Source organism: Cebus imitator, unplaced genomic scaffold (genome assembly GCF_001604975.1).
Source record: "Cebus imitator isolate Cc_AM_T3 unplaced genomic scaffold, Cebus_imitator-1.0 Scaffold21, whole genome shotgun sequence".
Classification (NCBI taxonomy): domain Eukaryota; kingdom Metazoa; phylum Chordata; class Mammalia; order Primates; family Cebidae; genus Cebus; species Cebus imitator.
In genome coordinates this window covers 10,345,943-10,365,139 of record NW_016107336.1, presented here as the reverse complement: position 1 = coordinate 10,365,139, position 19,197 = coordinate 10,345,943, and positions in this window count along the sequence as shown.

Genomic DNA, 19,197 nt, shown 5'->3' with positions numbered 1-19,197 from the left:
CACCACCTGGGAACTTCTGGAAAATTTACATTCTGAGTCAAAAACTGGGAGTCAAAAATCAGATGATTCTGTTACATAATAAAGCTTGAGAACCACTGCTCTAGATCTTGTCCCATCCCTCTAGGCCCTGTGATCATTTTCTCTGCCTATTGTCTTAAGATATTCTATCAGGGCCTCTAATGATAGGCCTGCTCCAACTAATGACCTTTCTTCATTCTTTTCTATTACCATCTCATGCATCTCATGTTAACATCCACACATGGCTGTTAGACAGTTCCTTTTTTGGTGTGTAAAGAGGATTTGGAGATAAATGGCAAGCATTGAGGCTGAAAAGGCATTAAAATGGACATAGAAAAAAGGATCTCATTACTCATGTCAGAGAGCCTTAATTTTATCATAAAATATTATGTGAACCCATTGAAGAGTTTTAAACAGGAAAACAATCATGATTAGATATACATTTCGGAAAGATCATCCTAGATGTTATGTGAACGACTGAAAGGGGGACTGGAGATAGTCTTTCAGGGTTTAATGTCAGTTCCACCACTTCTATTTAGCCTCTCCTGGTCCATGGCCACCAAAGAAATAGAGAGTCCCCTCTTTCTGGAGCTCTCTAGTTCCCAGTTTGTGTGTCTCTTGCATTCTTTAGATTACTCAATCATGGTTATTTATAAACTTGCCTATCCCTCTGACAGTTAATAAGTTCCTAAGAGCTCTTTACCTCCCTCAGAACTTGACTTTGCATCTTGCATAAAGAAAGTGTACAGACAATACGTGATAAAATGGAATTGATCTTTTCCACAATAAACTATTGAAGGTGTAACAGCATTTATTCATCAATTTGATTTGTTTAACTGCATTAGATAATAAAGATTCTGGTATTTTCCCAGTAAGTGCACTTTTCAGTGAGAGAAAATGGTAGTGTATGAATTTTAGCAATCAGCAGTTTCTTCAGTTCACAATGTTAATTTAAATTATTTAAAAGGTGAAATTATCATATATCCTGTTAATTTGGATTATTAAGAGGGCACAATTATTCTTCCAGCCAGCAGCACATCATAGGTTTGGAAATCTGGATGGTACTATGTTCCTCGTTCTCACAAGTGCATTTTGAAAATTGTTTCATAGTCTCTGATAGAATGTCAAAATGTTCAAGGGATTAGCACATGTTTAGTAGTTGTGACCCAATCTATTTCACTGCCTTCACTTTATTTTCAAGGATAAAAAGATTTTTTAGTTGTTAAGAAAAAATAATTCTCTGTTCAAAGACTACTTTTGACCTATAGAGCAGTATTTTCTTTGAACCATTCTGGGGCTATTTTTATTAGCCAGCCACTCAACAGAACATACTCTCTATGTTCTCTGAATTTAATAGTATAGTACATAACACCTTCCTTCTTTTTAATTTTTCAGTATAAATTACCATAAGGAATGGCATAGCAAATAGTACCAGTACTAAGGAAGATTAATTTCATTATACTAAAAGTTTGGTTGTCAAGAAAACGCTCTCCATACCCTGAAGCAGACACTGTAGTCACTACTGATATCTAACTGCCACCAGCGCTTCTACGCAACCTTGTGGGGCCTTAACAAACGCCCATCTGCTGCAATAGGATGGTGAGAGTTAAATAACCCACCTGTGACACAAATGCACATATTTTTCTTATTCTCCTGTATACTTTTATCATTCTTCCTTTCTCCAACCCTCTTCCATATTCTTCCTTTTTTCCTCACCTTCCAATTCTCAACCTAATTTTTCTTATGTTTTTCTTACCTCTTACTCTATGTCTGTATCCATATGTAAATTCTATTATCCATCTTTCCAGCCATCTAACATTTTATAAAATATTTCTTTCACTCATGGAATGTTCATAGCCTAATAACTGTGATTGCAACAAGCTTACATATGGGGAGAAGAGCCACCTCTGAGGCTTGCAGACTGATTGCTGCCTGAGAGCATGGGCTTGGCAGCACTGTCTCTGTATTTCCAAAGTAGACTGGCAAGGACCAAATCAATAAGGTTTCAAGACTATACACAATGATTAGGTTTATCCCCTGAATGCCAGAGAAACCAGTGAACATCGTTAAACAAGCTGGTGGCATGTTCAAATTTATATTCAGAAGTTGCATTATGTTAGCAGTATTCAAATAAGTTAGGGGTACTTTACTGACAAATAGAAAGGTGTAGAAGGCCAGGCACGGTGGCTCATGCCTATAATCCCAGCACTTTGGGAGGCTGAGGTGGGCAGATCACCTGAGGTCAGGAGTTTGAGACCAGCCTGACCAATAAGGTGAAACCCCTTCTCTACTAAAATACAAAATTAGCCAGGTATGGTGGTGCATGCCTGTAATCCCAGCTATTCGAGAGGCTGAGGCAGGAGAATCACTTGAACCCAGGAGGCAGAGGTTGCAGCGAGCCGAGATAGCACATTGCACTCCAGCCTGGGCAACAGGAGTAAAACTCTGTCTAAAAAAAAAAAAAAANAAAAAAAAAAAAAAAAAAAAAAAAAAAAAAAAAAAAAAAAAAAAAAAAAAAAAAAAAAAAAAAAAAAAAAAAAAAAAAAAAAGTGTAAGCACATTTTTAAAAAATATCTTTGTATTAAAGAGGGAAGAAGTGTCAAGTTTCAGAAATGAGCAATTGTGATCAGAATGAGGAGATAGATAGGAGGCAAGACTTACTGGTTTGTGTAGGTGGGAACGAAAGAAAGTGCAGGAGGCTCGCGGAGGTGACTTTGCAAATGAAATTGCTGGAGAAACCGGGATAAGAGCTTTTGAGGTCCCCCTAGAATCAGATGGCGAACGTGGGCCTAGGCCATGGTTTCCCAACCAAGTATAAACTTCGTTCATGCCAAGTAAATAATAATTAGACAAGGCCACTGCAGGACCATTCTGAAAGAAGATAGAGTCAAGGTTACCCTACAACCACAAAAATAGCTAAATGTCTCCTTGTCCAGCTGACAGGAGTGGTCACTCTTCTTAATTAATGGTGACTTAGGCCTCACATTAATCATCATGTTTCCTAGGTCAAAATCACCAGGGTACACAATTATCAACTTGTCTTTTGACAGCACACAATTTAGAATTAGCTCCCATGGTGTCTCTACTGTGCATTTCCTGAGCCACAGCAAGCTAAATAAATACTGCAACTTGTAAATAAATCTGTACCTCATTTGGCTACAGGTGCATTTCTTATTGTCTGGCCTTTGTTCACTAGGCAACAAGAACATCCAGTTAGAGCTCTGTGGTAAGTTGCAGAATATGTGGGCAAAGAGCTCATCAGAGAGGGTCTAAGTGAAGACAGAGCTGTTCAAGGTATCAGTGTATAGGCAATCTACACACCAAAGAATATAATGAGATTTTGTACAGAGAGAAGGGGCCTGACTAGATCCCACAAGCTGTGGGTATCAGGGATGGGCAGAAGAGAGATAATAAAAAGAATTTTAAGTATTCTCAATGTCAGACACATAAGAAAAGAAGGCGTTATAAAAAAGAGGTAGCTCTCCATAAAATGTCCAATGACACAAAAATAGTTGAGGAAAATGAGATTCTACATAAATCAATAGGAAATCAGTTCAGCAATGTGTAGAAAATAATTATAGCCAAATGGGTCATTTAAAGGTTTTCTTGAACTGTTGTAACACCAAGAGTTTGAAATAAGTAAATTTGAATGTTCTTATTTTACAAACGAAGCATAAGATCTGTGCATAGGGCTGACTAATATAGCTATGATTTAGCTGATATTCCAGATTTTGAACTCAAAGTCTTGTAAGGGGTGCAGTGTTTACAGTGCTTGATTCGTCTATCACATGCACTGTGACTTTGTAAGGTGATTAAGAACAAGCAGGTGTTTTGTCACTGGTTAACTTCTTAACTCTCTATCATAATAAGAGGAGTAGGTTCAGGCAGATCCAGTAACATTTTATAAGAGCAACAGTATTGCAATAATAGTGAGAGCCCCTGAAATGTGCCACGAGCTTAGACTATAGCTTTGCATAGGTTGTCTTTAATCTTCAAAACATCCGGCAAAGGAGGGCTTGTTTTTCCAGGTCTCAGAGTAGGACATTGATGGCTACAGAAGGTCGGTAACTTGCTTAAGTTCACACGTTAGGAAATTGGGACTTGACTCTAGAGCCTATGGTTTTTCCTCTGTGCTTTGCTATACGGGGAAGGAAGATGGTGGTGGATACTGCAGTGAAGATATTTGTCTTCCAGTGGGAGGGCCTTGGCTAGTTGGGAGAATGTTATCACTTAAGAAATAAGATCAAGTAGCACAAATGACAACAGAAGAAGATACACTATACAGTAATATTGTAAATGCCCCAAGTGCATGGCCCATGTCTTATTTTTAATTTTTTTTTAACTTTTATATATTTAGGGGATACAAGCACAGTTTTATTACATGGATATACTGCATTGTGGTGAAGCCGGGGTTTTTAGTGTACCCAGCACTTTAATATGTCTTATCCATTCCTATTTTGTCAGCATCAAGTACAGTGTCTGATGCATAGCAGATGCTCATTTTATATATTAACTGAGGGTCCAACCTGGTTGCCGCACTAGGAAATAACCTCTCATTCTTGATCCAATTTTTGCCAAGATGCATGCAATGAAAAAATTAGATTCTCTTCTCCTCCCTCTGGAGTTGGCTAGTGCCAAATTACAATTAAATCCAAAACAATGGTTTAGTTAAAGGTCAACAGCTTTGGTAGCATGGATCGTTGAGCTGGGCTGAGCCCTCTGTGAATATTGATTATTGAGCTCAGGTTCTCACCTTGAAGAAACAGGCCCAGATATGGGCTCCTAGGTGCTCCAGGCAACAGCAGAAAGAGAGCAGGTGTCTGAACAGTGGGTCTGCTTTGTCCTTCTCTCTGGGCTGCCTCTATGGTAGGCTCTTTGCCAGGGACAGGATGTGTTACATCTTGTTTCAGAAAGTTTTCCACAAGGTCTGTGGGGGGCATTTCATTCCTGTAAAATTATACTTGGGCTAGTCTTTTCTAATTCCACAAGTTGGAATCCAGGATCAATTGATGTGGTGATAAATATTTCAAGAAATTAAACCTTCTTCCAGAATAAAGTCATTATTTGAAGGGTAATGATCAGACACTGAAAGTATTTGACCCTTCTCAGGGATCCCAAGATTATGTGGAATGAAGGTATCAGAAAGGAAAATGCTGTTTGTGGCAGCATTGGGAAGTCTCCTTTCGGACTCCAATTTCGAGGAGTATCTTGATCAAAAGCCTCAGCTGCTGTGTGCTGAAATCCATCATGGCATTTGTACCAAAGACACTCTTCCCACAGGTGGCTCCCAGCCTATCACTGAGCACAGGATACTATGGTGGCAATTCACTCTGAAAGGAAAAATGACAAAACAGGATGCCTCCTTGAAAGAACTACATCTTCACTGCAGAAATATTTACTGAGAACCAATCTGTATGCTAAGTTCATTTCAAGGCTTTGGAAGTCCAACAATTAACCAACCAAACAAAATCATTGCTCTCTTCAAGCTTACATTTATGGTTGGGGGTGGGGAGGAAGACAGATGATAGAAAAAACTGTCAAGTAAAATATGCATGTAATTTCGAGAATGTTAAGTACTAAGGAGCAAAACAAATCAAGCAATGGGAAAAGTTCATGTCAGGGGTTGGAGATTTTCAGATTTTGAAGGTAGCAGGGAGATGTTCACTGATACAGGGAAATTATTGCTGGAGAGAAATGAGGATAAAAGGAAATATTAGAGACTAAACATTCACAGATTTTCACCTTTCTTATTCTCCAAGGAGTGAAGGAGCAAGGTAGCTAGTAGAACCACACACTTGATAAAGAAAAAGCACTTAACTCTCTGAGGAAATGGGATGAAGCTACAACAGAGACAGGCAGGGGAAAGAAGGAGATTAAGAGACAGAGAGAGTAGTGAAGAGTAGAGCAGCTGCATTAAATTACAGAGCTCTGATGGAAGAAATAGATGAGAAAGAAATACAGAAGTTTTCCAGTGTGCTGTGCTGTGAACTCCATGTTTTGTGTTCCCACAAACACTTGATTGAAAGCTGTTAAAAGTTAAATTTGTTTCTTCTGGTTAAATCATATAACTATGCTGAGAGGGTTTTAAGATGAAAACAAAAAAGCTGTTTTAAAGTTTTGTTTTTCATGTTTTTAGGTTTTTATAGTTTTCAGGTTCCCCTAACAGCATGCCTAGTGCTGGATCTTAAATAAAGCTACCCCGTTAGACTCCACATCATCCGATCTAGACTCAATAAATCTGATATTTTGATCTGAAGTTGCCTGATTCCTGTGCCTTTTTCAATTGACTGTATTCTCAGTTTTGGAACAGTGGTGCCTTCATCAGCCTTCCTCAAATCTGCATGCCACTAAACAGGGGTGGCATCCTTCAGAGATGGGAAAATGTTGGAACTCAAGTGAGAGTGTGTATCTCTGGCTCTGGTAGTTATGTGTCAAAGTAAAGTTATCTCTGTAGCTTTAGTGGCTGCTTCAGAAGCCAGGTCAAAATTTAGTTGGAGAGCAACTTGTACATGTGGATTCAGGCTCTGTGGCCTCTCACTGGGTCATCCTCTGAGGAGCAGAGAATATTTATTTTAATCCCTCATGAAACCCAGAATCCTCAGAGCTAAAGTCAGTGCATGTTTGACCAGAAGCCCCAAGCCCATTGCTGCTGGGGTAGCTGCAATTCTCAAGAGCTGTCAGGCTAAAGCCATCAATGTATGCATGTATCGTGGACCCAATAACCAGCAACCATACATTAGGTTACCAGGTAATGGGTTACAAATAAGTGAGGAAAGCAACAAAACTAAACCACGTAATCATAACAAAAGGACTTCAGATCTTAGCATCTTCACCATTTTGGGTAGTAAAAGCTCTGCCAGGTAACCCATCTATGCCCAGTTAGCCCATGACTTAGTACATCTGATTTTTGGAAAGGACTCAGGGTTTCCTCAGCATTACGGCCATGAATCAGTTTTTTTAATGAAGTCTATCAAGATATAATTTAACAATAAACTGAAAATACTTTAAATATACGATTTATTTCCATGTATGAAACTCTCACCACAATCGATAGAGTGGATATAGCCTTTAACCCTAGATGCTTCCTCCTGCCTGAAGATGCTCTCTGCCTTATCCTCCAGGCAACCATTGATTTGCTTTCTGACACTAAAGAATGGTTTACATTTTTCAAAGTTTAATACATATGAAGTCACACAATATATACTCCTTTTTGTGTGGCTTTTCTGCATCAGCATAGCTATTTTGAAATTCATACATGTTGTGAATAGTTCATTGCTTTTTACTTTTGAATAATATTCCACTGTATGAGTACCTCCCAGTTTGTTTATTACATTTACCTTTTGATGGACATTGGCTTTGGCTATTACCAATAAAGCTGTTGTGAATGTTGCTATACAAGTCTTTTTATAGACATAGGCTTTCATTTCTCTTGGGTAAATTCTTAAAAATAGGATTGCTGGCTCTTATAGTAGGTATATATTTAACTTTTTAGAAAACTACAAAACTGTTTTCCAAAGTAGTCAGACCATTTGACATGCCCACCAGCATAGAATGAGCATCTCAGTACTTTTACATTTCTCACCAAAATTTGCTATGATCAGTCTTTTTAATTTTAACAATTCTAATAGATGTGCACAATGTCACTGTAGTTTTAACTTGCACTTTCCTCAAGACTAAGTATGTTGAACATCTTTTTATGTTATCTCTTACATGAATATTTTCTTTAGAGAAATGTCTGTTTAATCAGTTGGAGTTTTTTCGGATGTGTGTGTGTGTGTGTGTGTGTGTGTGTGTGTGTGTGTGTGTCAGGGCCTTGCTCTCTCACCCTGGCTGGAATCCAGTGATGTGAACATAACTCTCTGTAGCCTCAAACTCTTGGGCTCAAGCAATCCTTCTGCTTCAGCCTCGCAAATAACTGAGACTACTGGCACATGCCACCATGCCCAGCTTCCTTTGAAATTTTTTATTGAGTCTTCGTGTTCTTATTATTGAATTTTAGGAGTTCTTCATATAATCCAGTTACAAATTCTTGATGACATGAAATATTTTTTATATTTTTGGCTTGTCTTTTAATTTTTTTAGTAACGTTTTGCAAACAGTAGAAGCTTAATGTAGGCAAAATCCAATTGGGAAAGATTTTACTTTATATACAGTGCTTTTGGTGTAATGTCTAAGAAATCTTTGTCTAACCAGTAGTCACAAAACATTATTTTCTTCTTTAAGCTTTATATTTTTGGTTTAATATTTCGGTATATTATCAATTTGGTGTTAATTTTTAAATGTAATTTGTGGTATAGAGATCTTTTCATCTTTTGCATATTGCTATCCAATCATACTACCAATATTGTTAAAAAAAAAAAAAAGGACTATCATTTTTCCACCGAATTGTCTAATAGTTGTCCATATATTCATGGCTATATATCTTGATTCACAATTCTTTTTCTATTGATCTATTTGTTTTAATTGATGGCCCTCTTGATTACTACAACTTTAATATAAGTCTCAAAAGTTGGTAATGTTAGTCTGCCAGATTTATACTTTTTTTTTTTTTTTTTTTACAACTTTTAGGTTCAGAAGTAATTGTGCAGGTTTGTTATATAGATAAATTGTGTTTCATGGGAGATTGCTGTACTGAGTATTTCATCACCCAGGTAATAAGCATAGTACCTCCTCCCACCCTCCATTCTCACCTAGGTCCTGGCATCTGGTGTTCCCTTCTTTGTGTCCATATATTCTCAATGTTTAGCTCCCACTTATGAGTGAGAACATGTGGTATTTGCTTTTCTATTTCTGTGTTAGTTTGCTTAAGATAATGGCCTCAAGCTGCATCCATGTTTCTGCAAGAAACATGATCTTCTTCTTTTTATAGCTGCATAGTGCTTCATGGCGTATATGTTCCACATTTTCTTTCTCCAGTCTGCAGCTGACGGTCATTTAAGTTGATACCACATCTTTGCTATTGTGAATAGTGCTGCAACGTGTATGTGTCTTTATGGTGGAATTACCTATTTTCCTTTGAGCATATGCCCCATAATGGGATTGGTGGTTCAAACGGTAGCTCTATTTTAAGTTCTGTGAGCAATCTCCAAATTGCTTTCCAGTGACTGAACTAATTTACTTTCCCACCAACAGTGTATGTGTTCTGTTTTCCCCCTAGCCTCACCAGCATCTGTTGTTTTTTGACTTTTTATAATAGCCGTTCTGACTGGTATGAGTTCATTGTGGTTTTGATTTGCCTTTCTCATTGGTAGGCAAAGATTTGCCTTTCTTTGTGGTATCTCATTGTGGTTTGGATTTGCCTTTCTCTAGTGATTAGTGATAGTGAGCATTTTTTCTTGTACTTGTTGGCCTTGGTACGTCTTATTTTGGAAACTGTCTGTTCATGTAATTTGCCCACTTTTTTTTGGCTTATTAATTTAAGTTGCTTATAGATTCTGGATATTAGATCTTTGTTGGATGCAGATTTGCAAAGTTTGCAAATATTTTTTCCCATGCTGTAGGTTGATTCACTTTTCAGATCCTATTTACTCTGTTGATAGTTTCTTTTTTCATTTAACTATATTTTATTCTACATCAAACTGCAGGACATGCAGGTTCATTATATAAGTAAATGTGTGCCATGGTGGTTTGCTGCATCTATCAACATCACCTAGGTATTAAGCCCAGCATGCATTAGCTGTGTATCCTGATGTTCACCCTGCCAGCCATCAACAGGCCCCAGTGTGTGTTGTTACCCTCCCTCTGTCCATGTGTTTTCGTTGTTCAGCTCCCACTTGTAAGTGAGAACATGCAGTGTTTGGTTTTCTGTTCCTGTGTTAATTTGCTGAGAATAATGGTTTCCAGCTACATCCGTGTCCTGGCAAAGGACATGATCTCATTCCAGTATTCCATGCTGAATATGTACCACATTTTCTTTATCCAGTCTATCACTGATGGGCGTTTGGGTTGATTCCATGTCTTTACTATTTTGAATAATGCCACAATGAACATATGTGTGCATAAATCTTTATAATAGAATGATTTATAGTTCTTTGCATATATACCCAGTAATGAGATTGCTGGATCAAATGGTATTTCTGGCATATTAGCAAAGTATATTTGGTGTTGAAGTTTGGGCTGTGAATCAGTAGATGGAGCGTAAGCATAGTGACCAGTAAGTAGGCTCTTGTTCAGCCACATGGTTCCTCTGTATTTCCTCACAACTGCAGCTGTCTTCCCTCCCTCCCAATGCGTTGAAAGTATGGGCTTCTTTTCCACTTGAATGCCAGCTGCAGATTGTGCCTTGGCATGCCCAGGCTGCATATCACAAACCTGGGGAGAGCTCAAGCTTTATGTCCCCTCCCCAGTTTGGAGGCAGTTGAGGAAGGAATCTTGGCAGTAGCTGTGGCCGAGGGCCTTTCACTTGTCTTTTGGCAAGTGCTGTTTAACTTCCCTTTCATTTTCACAGGTTTTCATAAGAAGCTGGAAAGAGGACAATACTAATGTCTTTTGAGGCTCCACTCCAGAGAAATGCAGAGCCACTATCAATCAGTGCAGTCCTCTCAGGGTGGAAAGAATGCATCCTGGGGCCCCAGCTGGGGAAGCAGGAGTTGGGGGCTGCTTGGTAATAAGCAGAGAGGCCAGGGTATTCAGAGAAGACAGCCTGGCCTCTTCTTTTTATGGTGGCCGTGGCTTCCTGCAGGTGTTAAAGTATTTAGAGTTTTTGCTCCTTTACCAGTCTACAGGCAGTTAGGGAAGAACCGCCTCTGTGGCAGTGGCAGGGGGACTGTCAGTTGCTTCTGTGAGCCCCCTCCCCAGGGAAACACAGAGCCACTACCAGTGGGAATGCTCAGCCATGGATAGTGCAGCTGTTCTGCCTAGTGAAGAGTGGGAAGTGGGAGTTCACAGGGAGAGAGACTGGCCCTCCTTTTCGTATGGTGCCTGTTGCATGCTACAGGTGACAGCATAATGACCAGGCCCCCTTGTTCCTTCTCCAGCCCAAGGATAGTAAGGATAGTACCACTGCAGCTGCAATGGCAGAGGTGCTATGGTTTGTCTCTAGGATTCCTGCCCAGAGAAATGCAAGCCGCCACTCACTGAAGTGTTAGGGAGCTGGTTGGTTATGCTTGGAGCTGAAGTTAAGAGGCACTGCCCAGTGAACAGAAGCAGAGGTGAGGATCCACATGGAAAACAATCTGGCCACTTTTCCATTAGGAGGCTGCACTATACTAGGAGTTTGCATTAGTCCCTAATCACTGCATACCCTCCTCAACCTGAGGGACAAAGGTGTGAGGGCTGTGAAACAGCAAAAAATGGTGTCCTGCATCTCCCTCTGGGAGCTCCATCCCAGGGAACTGCAGGCCTGCTCCCAGCCCAAGATCTTAGTTAGGGCTGGGTGGCCATACTAGGGTCCCAGGTTAGTGGGCCTTGTCTTATGACATGGAGTGTGGGCAAGACCTACAGTCCATTACTGCTCAGCCCCATGGATTTGGCCCCTTTCCTGTAGACTTGCAACATAACTTTGGCTCTCCTGTTGCCAGAACTGCAGCCACTGATCCTGGAGGGCCTGGGAATCCAAGGCTCCTCGACCGGGTGTACACATGAGTGGCAGCTCTACTCAGGCTCCAAGCAGCTCTCTGTGTCAGTCCAGAGGCCCCAGTGGGGAAGGCAGGGAGGGTTCATGGGGGATCTTCTAAGCCAAGGGTTTCAAAGGTCTGCAGCAGAAGTGTGGGTCCTTGGGCACCTCTCATTCACTCACCATTTCTCCATGGCTGAGGGCCTCCCCTAGCTCTGTGCCACTCCCACGTGGGATGCTATCCTATCTTGCTCTTCATTCTCTGTGGGTCATTTTGTCTCCTCGATGAATCCCAGTGTGTCTACTTGGAGGTTCTGGTCACCACTCTTCTCTTCATGGAAGTGGTGCACTAGCTGCTACTTCTAGTCAGCCATCTTGACTGGACCCTTCATGCTTCTTTTTTTTTTTCAAAATTGTTTCAGCTACACTAAGACCTCTTTATTTCCATATATATTTTAAAATTAAATTGTCAATTTATAGAAACAAACAAAACAAGCCTGCTTAAATTTTTACTAGTATTGGGTTTGGTCTATAGATCAATCTGGGAAGAACTGATATCTTTACAATCTTGAGTCTTTCATCCCATGAACATGGTATATTTCTTCATTTTTTAAGATCTTCTATAGTTTGTTTCAGTAATATTTTATAGCTTTCAGTGTATAAGTCTTTCACATCCTTTGTCAGATTTATGTTTAAGTACTTCATATTTTTGATGCCATTGTAAACGGTATTTAGACTTAATTTCTGATTACCACTGACTAGTGCATATAAATATATTAATTTTATGTTAGTCTTCTTTTCTTGCAGTATTACTAAATTTATTTATTAGTTACCATAGTTTGTATATTTTGCTGAATTTTCTGCGGAGAAATTCTGTTACCTGAAAATAAAAACAGCTTTACGTCTTCATTTTTCCATTGAAGTGACTTTTATTCTTTTTCTTGCCATATTACACTGGCTATAACCTCCAGTAAAATACTTAATAAAATGTTAAGAGCAGATGGTCTTGTGTAGGTCCTCACTTGTCTTTCACTATTAAGTGTGCTGACAGCTGTGGAGGTTTTATAGGTTCCCTTTTAAATCAAAGAAGTTCCCTTCTATTTTTAGTTTGCTGAGTGTTTTTGTCTTGTCTCTCAGAGATCATTTTCCTTGCCTAATATCCAGTATTTTGAAAATATATATTTGTTTTTTATTCGTTGTTGCAGGCAGGAGAGTAAATTCAATCCCCATTATTCCATCTTTGCCAAAAGCAGAAGCCTAAAGCTCCTTTTGAAAAACAAGCAAAGTAGATGAGATGTGGTGGCTAATGCCTGTAATCCCAGCACTTTGGGGGCCAAGGTGAGTGGATCACCTGAGGTCAGGAGTTCAAGACCAGCCTGACCAACATGGGGGAACCCCCTCTCTATTAAAAATACAAAAATTAGCCAGGCATGGTGGTGCATGCCTGTAATCCCAGCTACTAGTGGGGCTGAGGCAGGAGGATTGTTTGAAACTAGGAGGTGCAGGTTACAAAGAGTAGAGATCATGCCATTGCACTCCAGCCTGGGCAACAGAATGAGACTCCATCTCAAGAAAAAAAGAAAGAAGAAAAAGAAAAAGAAGCAAAGTAACATGAAACCCAACTTATATATTGGATAATGTTTATGATTATTGCTGTATCACTGTTTCTTCTAGTTCACAAAAGTTTGAAGTTTCTAAGCAGGGTTGCAGGTGGTTTGATATGATAGTAAATGATCTCGAGGCATTCTGCTAATGAGTCATAGTGACTCATCTCTGCCACTTTCTAGTTACATAACCTTGAAAGTTTCCCTAATCACTGTAAGCTTTAGGATTCTTATCTGTAACATGGGATTGTATATAAGAAAAAAGTAAGATTATTAACGTAAGTAATCTAACAAAATATGTGTCATATAATGGATATTCAGTGATTGATAACTTGTATGACTGGGGAAAAGAGCCCTGAATTAAGAGTTAGATTTTAACACCTGTGTTGATGAATCACTTGTTAACATATCCAGGGTCAATTAGTTTGATTTTCTATGTTGTCATATGTGTGTACAGATACATCTAAAATGTATACCTATGTTTCTGTAAATATTTAAAAGGCTTTATTAAATAAGATGGGTTTTACTTTGATGCCTCAGAAATCTCTAGAAAATTTACCTAGAGTACAGATAACACACTAACACAATAGAGTTTAGGTGACACACTTCATAGGTATGGCATTCAAGTTCTTCTCTTTTCTCAAGTTCCATCACTGGCCAAATCCACTGAATATGAAGCCAACTTCAATTTATTTTTCTTATGCAGATATTCCTGTTGTAGTAGGAAACCACACAGTACTAGGACCCAGAAAATCTGAGTTATAATTCTAATTGCTCTCTGATATGTGGTCTCTGTTTTCTTCTAAAATGAAGGTGTTGAATTAGGTTCTTTCAAGTACTCAAACATTAATTCATTGTATTTCTACCAAAACAGAGCCTTATATTATCTCCTGGAGAGTCATACCCAAAATGTGGAGTTCCTTGTCTTAGGATATTCACAATCCAGTATGAAAGGCAGGCATGCAAATAAAGAATAAAGTGATAATAATTATAAAAATGACATTACAGTAGGTTTTTCCAATTCTGTGAAGAAAGTCAGTGGCATCTTGATGGGGATAACACTGAATCTATAAATTACTTTGGGCAATATGGTCATTTTCACGATATTGATTCGTCCTATCCATGAGCATGGAATGATTTTTCCATTTGTTTGTGTTCTGTCTTATTTCCTTGAGCAGTAGTTTGTAATTCTCCTTGAAGAGTTCCTTCACATCCCTTGTAAGTTGTATTCCTAGACATTTTATTCTCTGTGTAGCACTTGTGAATGGAAGTTTACTCATGATTTGGCTCTCTGTTTGTTATTAGTATATAGGAATGCTTGTGATTTTTGCACACTAATTTTATATCCTGACTTTGAATTTCATATGGAATGAAAAAAGAGCCCACACAGTCAAGACAATTTTAAGTAAAAAGAACAAAGCTGGAGGCATCATGCTACCTGGCTTCAAACTATACTACAAGGCTATAGCAATCAAAACAGCATGGTACTGCTGTGAAAACAGATATGTAGATCAGCAGAACAGAACAGAGGCCTCGGTAATAACACCACACATCTACAACCATCTGATCATTGACAAACCCAACAAAAACGAGCAATGGGGAAAGGAGTCCCTGTTTAATAAATGGTGTTGGGGAAACTGGGTAGCCACATGCAGAAAGCTGAAACTGGATCCCTTCCTTACACCTTATACAAAAATTACTAATGAATTAAAGACTTAAACATAAAACCTAACACCATAAAACCTAGAAGAAAACCTAGGCAATACCATTCAGGACATAGGCATAGGCAAAGACTTCATGACTAAAATACCAAAAGCAATGGCAACAAAAGCCAAAATTGACAAATGGGATCTAATTAAACTTAAGAGCTTCTGCACAGCAAAAGAAACTATCATCAGAGTGAGCAGACAACCTAGAGAATGGGAGAACATTTTATAAAAAATGCAATCTATCCATCTGACAAAGGGCTAATATCAAGAATCTACAAAGAACTTAAACAAATTTACAAAAACAACAACAACCCCATCAAAAAGATGGCAAAGGATATGAACAGACACTTCCCAAAAGAAGATATATATGCAGCCAACAAATACATGAAAAGAAAGCTTTTCATCACTGGTCATTAGAGAGAAATGCAAATCAAAACCACAATGAGATACCATCTCATGCAAGTTAGAATGGCAATCATTAAAAATTCAGGAAATAACTGATGCTGGAAAGGATGTGGAGAAATAGGAATGCTTTTACACTGTTGGTGAGAGTGTAAATTAGTTCAACCATTGTGGAAGACAATGTGGTGATTCCTCAAGGATCTAGAACTAGAAATACCATTTGACCCAGCAATGCCATTACTGGGTATATACCCAAAGGATTATAAATCATTCTACTATAAAGACATATGCACACATATGTTTATTACGGCACTGTTCACAATAGCAAAGACTTGGAACCAACTGAAATGCCCATCAATTGTAGTCTGGATAAAGAAAATGTGGCAAATATACATTATAGAATACTATGCAGCCATAAAAAAGAATGAATTCATATGTTTTGAAGGCACATGGATGAAGCTGGAAACCATCATTCTCAGCAAACTAACACAAGAACAGAAAACTAAACACCACATGTTCTCATTCATAAGTGGGAGTTGAACAATGAGAACACATGGACACAGGGAGGAGAACATCACACACCAGGGCCTGTTAGGGTATGGGAGTTAGGGGACAGGCAGCCTTAGGAGAAATACCTAATATAGATAATGGGTTGAAGGGGTGCAGAAAATCACCGTGGCACCTGTATGCTTATGCAACAAGCTTGCATGTTCTGCACATGTACCCCAGAATTTAAACTTTAATAAGAAAATATTTTTAAATACAACAAATATTCAAATAAAAATAAAGCATAACTTTTAAAAAATGGAAATAACATTACAGTAATAATAGCCATTAAAATGTATTGAGAATTTAGTGTGTCCTATACAGTCTTAAAGGACTATATACATATGTCATATCATTTAATTTCTGCACCACAACCCCATGAGGTAGAGATTACATTTAGCTCTACTTTACTAATATGTAAACTGAAGTGCAGAGTGGTACAGTAGCTTGTTAAAGACAATACGGTTAGGAAATGACAGGCCTGATATCCTCCCTTGAACAACTTGACACCAGGGGCTGCCTTCCTGGTCACCATTCTGTAGTGCCTCCCACAGCAACAAGAGGTATGACACAGAGAATGTGGAGGTGTCTTCAAAGGCACAAAAACACCACCTACATCAGACTGGCAATGGCATACGTGGAAGGCAGACAGTCAGGGAAACATTCAGATGCTCCCCTACTATTCCTTTACAAATTAAAGGCCACGCATGATTTCTTGTAACACTAAAAATTTCCCTATATTGAAGAACCTAGCTTGGTTGATTTTTCTCATTTAAAAGACAGGTCAAAACCTTCCCATTCTAGCTAATGGCTGCAGATTCATCCAACCCAAGGATTTCTGGGAGGATAATGATGAGGTGCTGGACTTAGTCTGCCTGAGGCACTGCCTGGAGGTTTTAACTGCCAGCCCATAGTTTAATAACTGGGACAGCAGGGGCATTTCAGTTATTTTTAGCCTTCCATCTTGACTCATTTTTAAACCTTTTAATCAGGAGAGGCTTCCCTAAGTGTTATGGCATTCTAAAAATGCAAGCAAAAGGCAGGAGTGGGGGTGTCTGGGATCAGTAGACAGGCTGTTCCCCGCAGAGAGGTGAACTCTGACCCACATGTGGGCAACAAATAATTAGAACTTGCAGATTTTAAAGAGGAAAAAGGTAAGTGCCTGGCAAGTGCTGTTTAACTTCCCCATCATTTTTCAGGTTTTAATGAGAAGCTGAAAAGAGGACAATTACAAATGTTTGCAGGTGAATGTCAGGATTGTCAGGGTACGCTTACATTTCTGAGTTCTTCTTGATCAATGCTTTTATATCTTCCACTTCTCTTAGTGAAAAAAGGTGGAGTTCAGTATTACTGGACTGTAGACCTTTTGTCTCCAATCAGTCCGGAATAACAGGTGAACCACTGTTTTATACACAGAATACAAAAATCATGTAAAACAGTCTCTACCACCTACAAGGATAAACTCTAGAAAGAGGTATATATGAAACAATAATAGAAAAATTCCTCCTTCAGTTATTTATTCATTTTTTCACTCACTAACTACTTCAAATATTTATTTAGTGTATGTCTACATTGTATAGGGCATTGCAGCACAGGAATCAATAAACCATCAACCCTGCTTTCAGGAAGCTCATAGTCAAATGGGAAGAATAATGTGTAAATAGATCATTACAAGACAGTTTGGAAAGTAGAAAGCACAGAGGACATGAGAACAGAAAAGAGATAATTAACCCAGCCTTGGAGCATTTGGGTTGCTTCCCAGAGGAAAGGGGAAAATGAATAATCTCTCTGAAGAAAGAGAGAAAACTATCCCAGAAAGAGAAAGCAGTACTTTCAGTGAACTTCCAGATAGCTTGGTAAAATTCAGGGGTGAAAGATGAAAGATGGATTTTCTCCTATAAAGACTTATAGCAATGAGGAATTAATGTAAGTGAATTAACTCGTTATCATTCAGTTCACCTTTGGTGGCTTTCATGAACGTATTCTGCTATTGCTTGCAATGGAATTTATGCTTTACTTAGCTTGCCTAAAGTAAGCATTTCTCAAGGATATTTTTCTGACTTTTCCACAACATTTAAAAAAATTACAACACTGACATTAAGAAAGGAGAAAAAAGGAGGACATAGGAAAACTAACCTTGGGCACTTAATATGGACTGTGATCACGATGGTTTACATAACTGATCCGATCAAATGCTCAGGACTTCATTCATTCATTCATTCATGTCCTAAACCTGAAACGTTTAAGCTGCACTTCAGTAGATAAATAATAAACAATAAAGCCACTGGAAGAGTAAAGCAGTAACTTGTAGAGTGACTCCATAGCCCTAGGGACAAGCATGTACAAAGGAATTCAATAGCTGGCTCAACAAGGTTAATTAAGTATTATAGAGAGAAATAAAGAAAAAAATTAGAGTTCTAGGCAACAGTCAGACTGTGGAAAAGGTCACATATCATGAAAAGCCATCTAGACTTTACTGTCACTTTTTTGGTTACAGTGGATGGCCAGGAATTGAGTAAGATATAAAACTGGAAAGAATATTATGTTGAATAAGTGAGAAATAAATTGGAAAAGGGTGTCAGACTAGAGGAAGAAAAACCAACTAGAAGATCATTTCAATAGTCCAAGTCACACGTGGTGAAGTTCGGGTTTACAGAAAAATTAGCAGGTAACAATCTCAAAAGATATTTTGTAGACGGAGTTTGGAGAAGGCTTACTGGTCAATTCGACGTGAAGGATGGAAAACAGGGTCAAATCCAAGGTGACTTCTAAGTTTCTGACTTCAGAGATAATGTTAGACTTATCACCCTCTCCTCTCCTTTTTCAAGGGAACAACAAGCTGCAGATAAGTCAAGTATTTTGCCCAGTGTCATACAACTATTAAGAGGCCAATTTGGGATTCAATCTAGATCTTGCTTACTAAAAGCACCCTCTCCCCTAGGTATTTGGTGAGATTGCTGTTCTAAAGTTAGGGAATAGGAGAAACCTGAAGAAAAAGCCCTAAACGCTCAGCCTCATCATCTGAAAAATAAAGGATAAGATAAAAAAATTTTTAAAGTGGAGTGGGAAGTAAAGAGACACCTGGAGCTGGCCCATTAGTTTTATTATTCATGTTTACTGTTTGGTTTCCTCTGAATTACCCACTGGTGGTCTAACAAATCTTTTCTGTTTTGATCCTCCTCATCCTTAGTTGCTCATCACAGCATAAATCAATGTTGCCTGGAAAATAAAATATAATTAGAAGTAACTCACACTAATTATGACTTCACTGAGTGCACTGAATAATGAGAGTGGTGTCATCTTTTTCCTGGCATAGGAAGCATCTGTCATCTCACATTCTCCCTCCCCCTCCCACGGCCAAGAA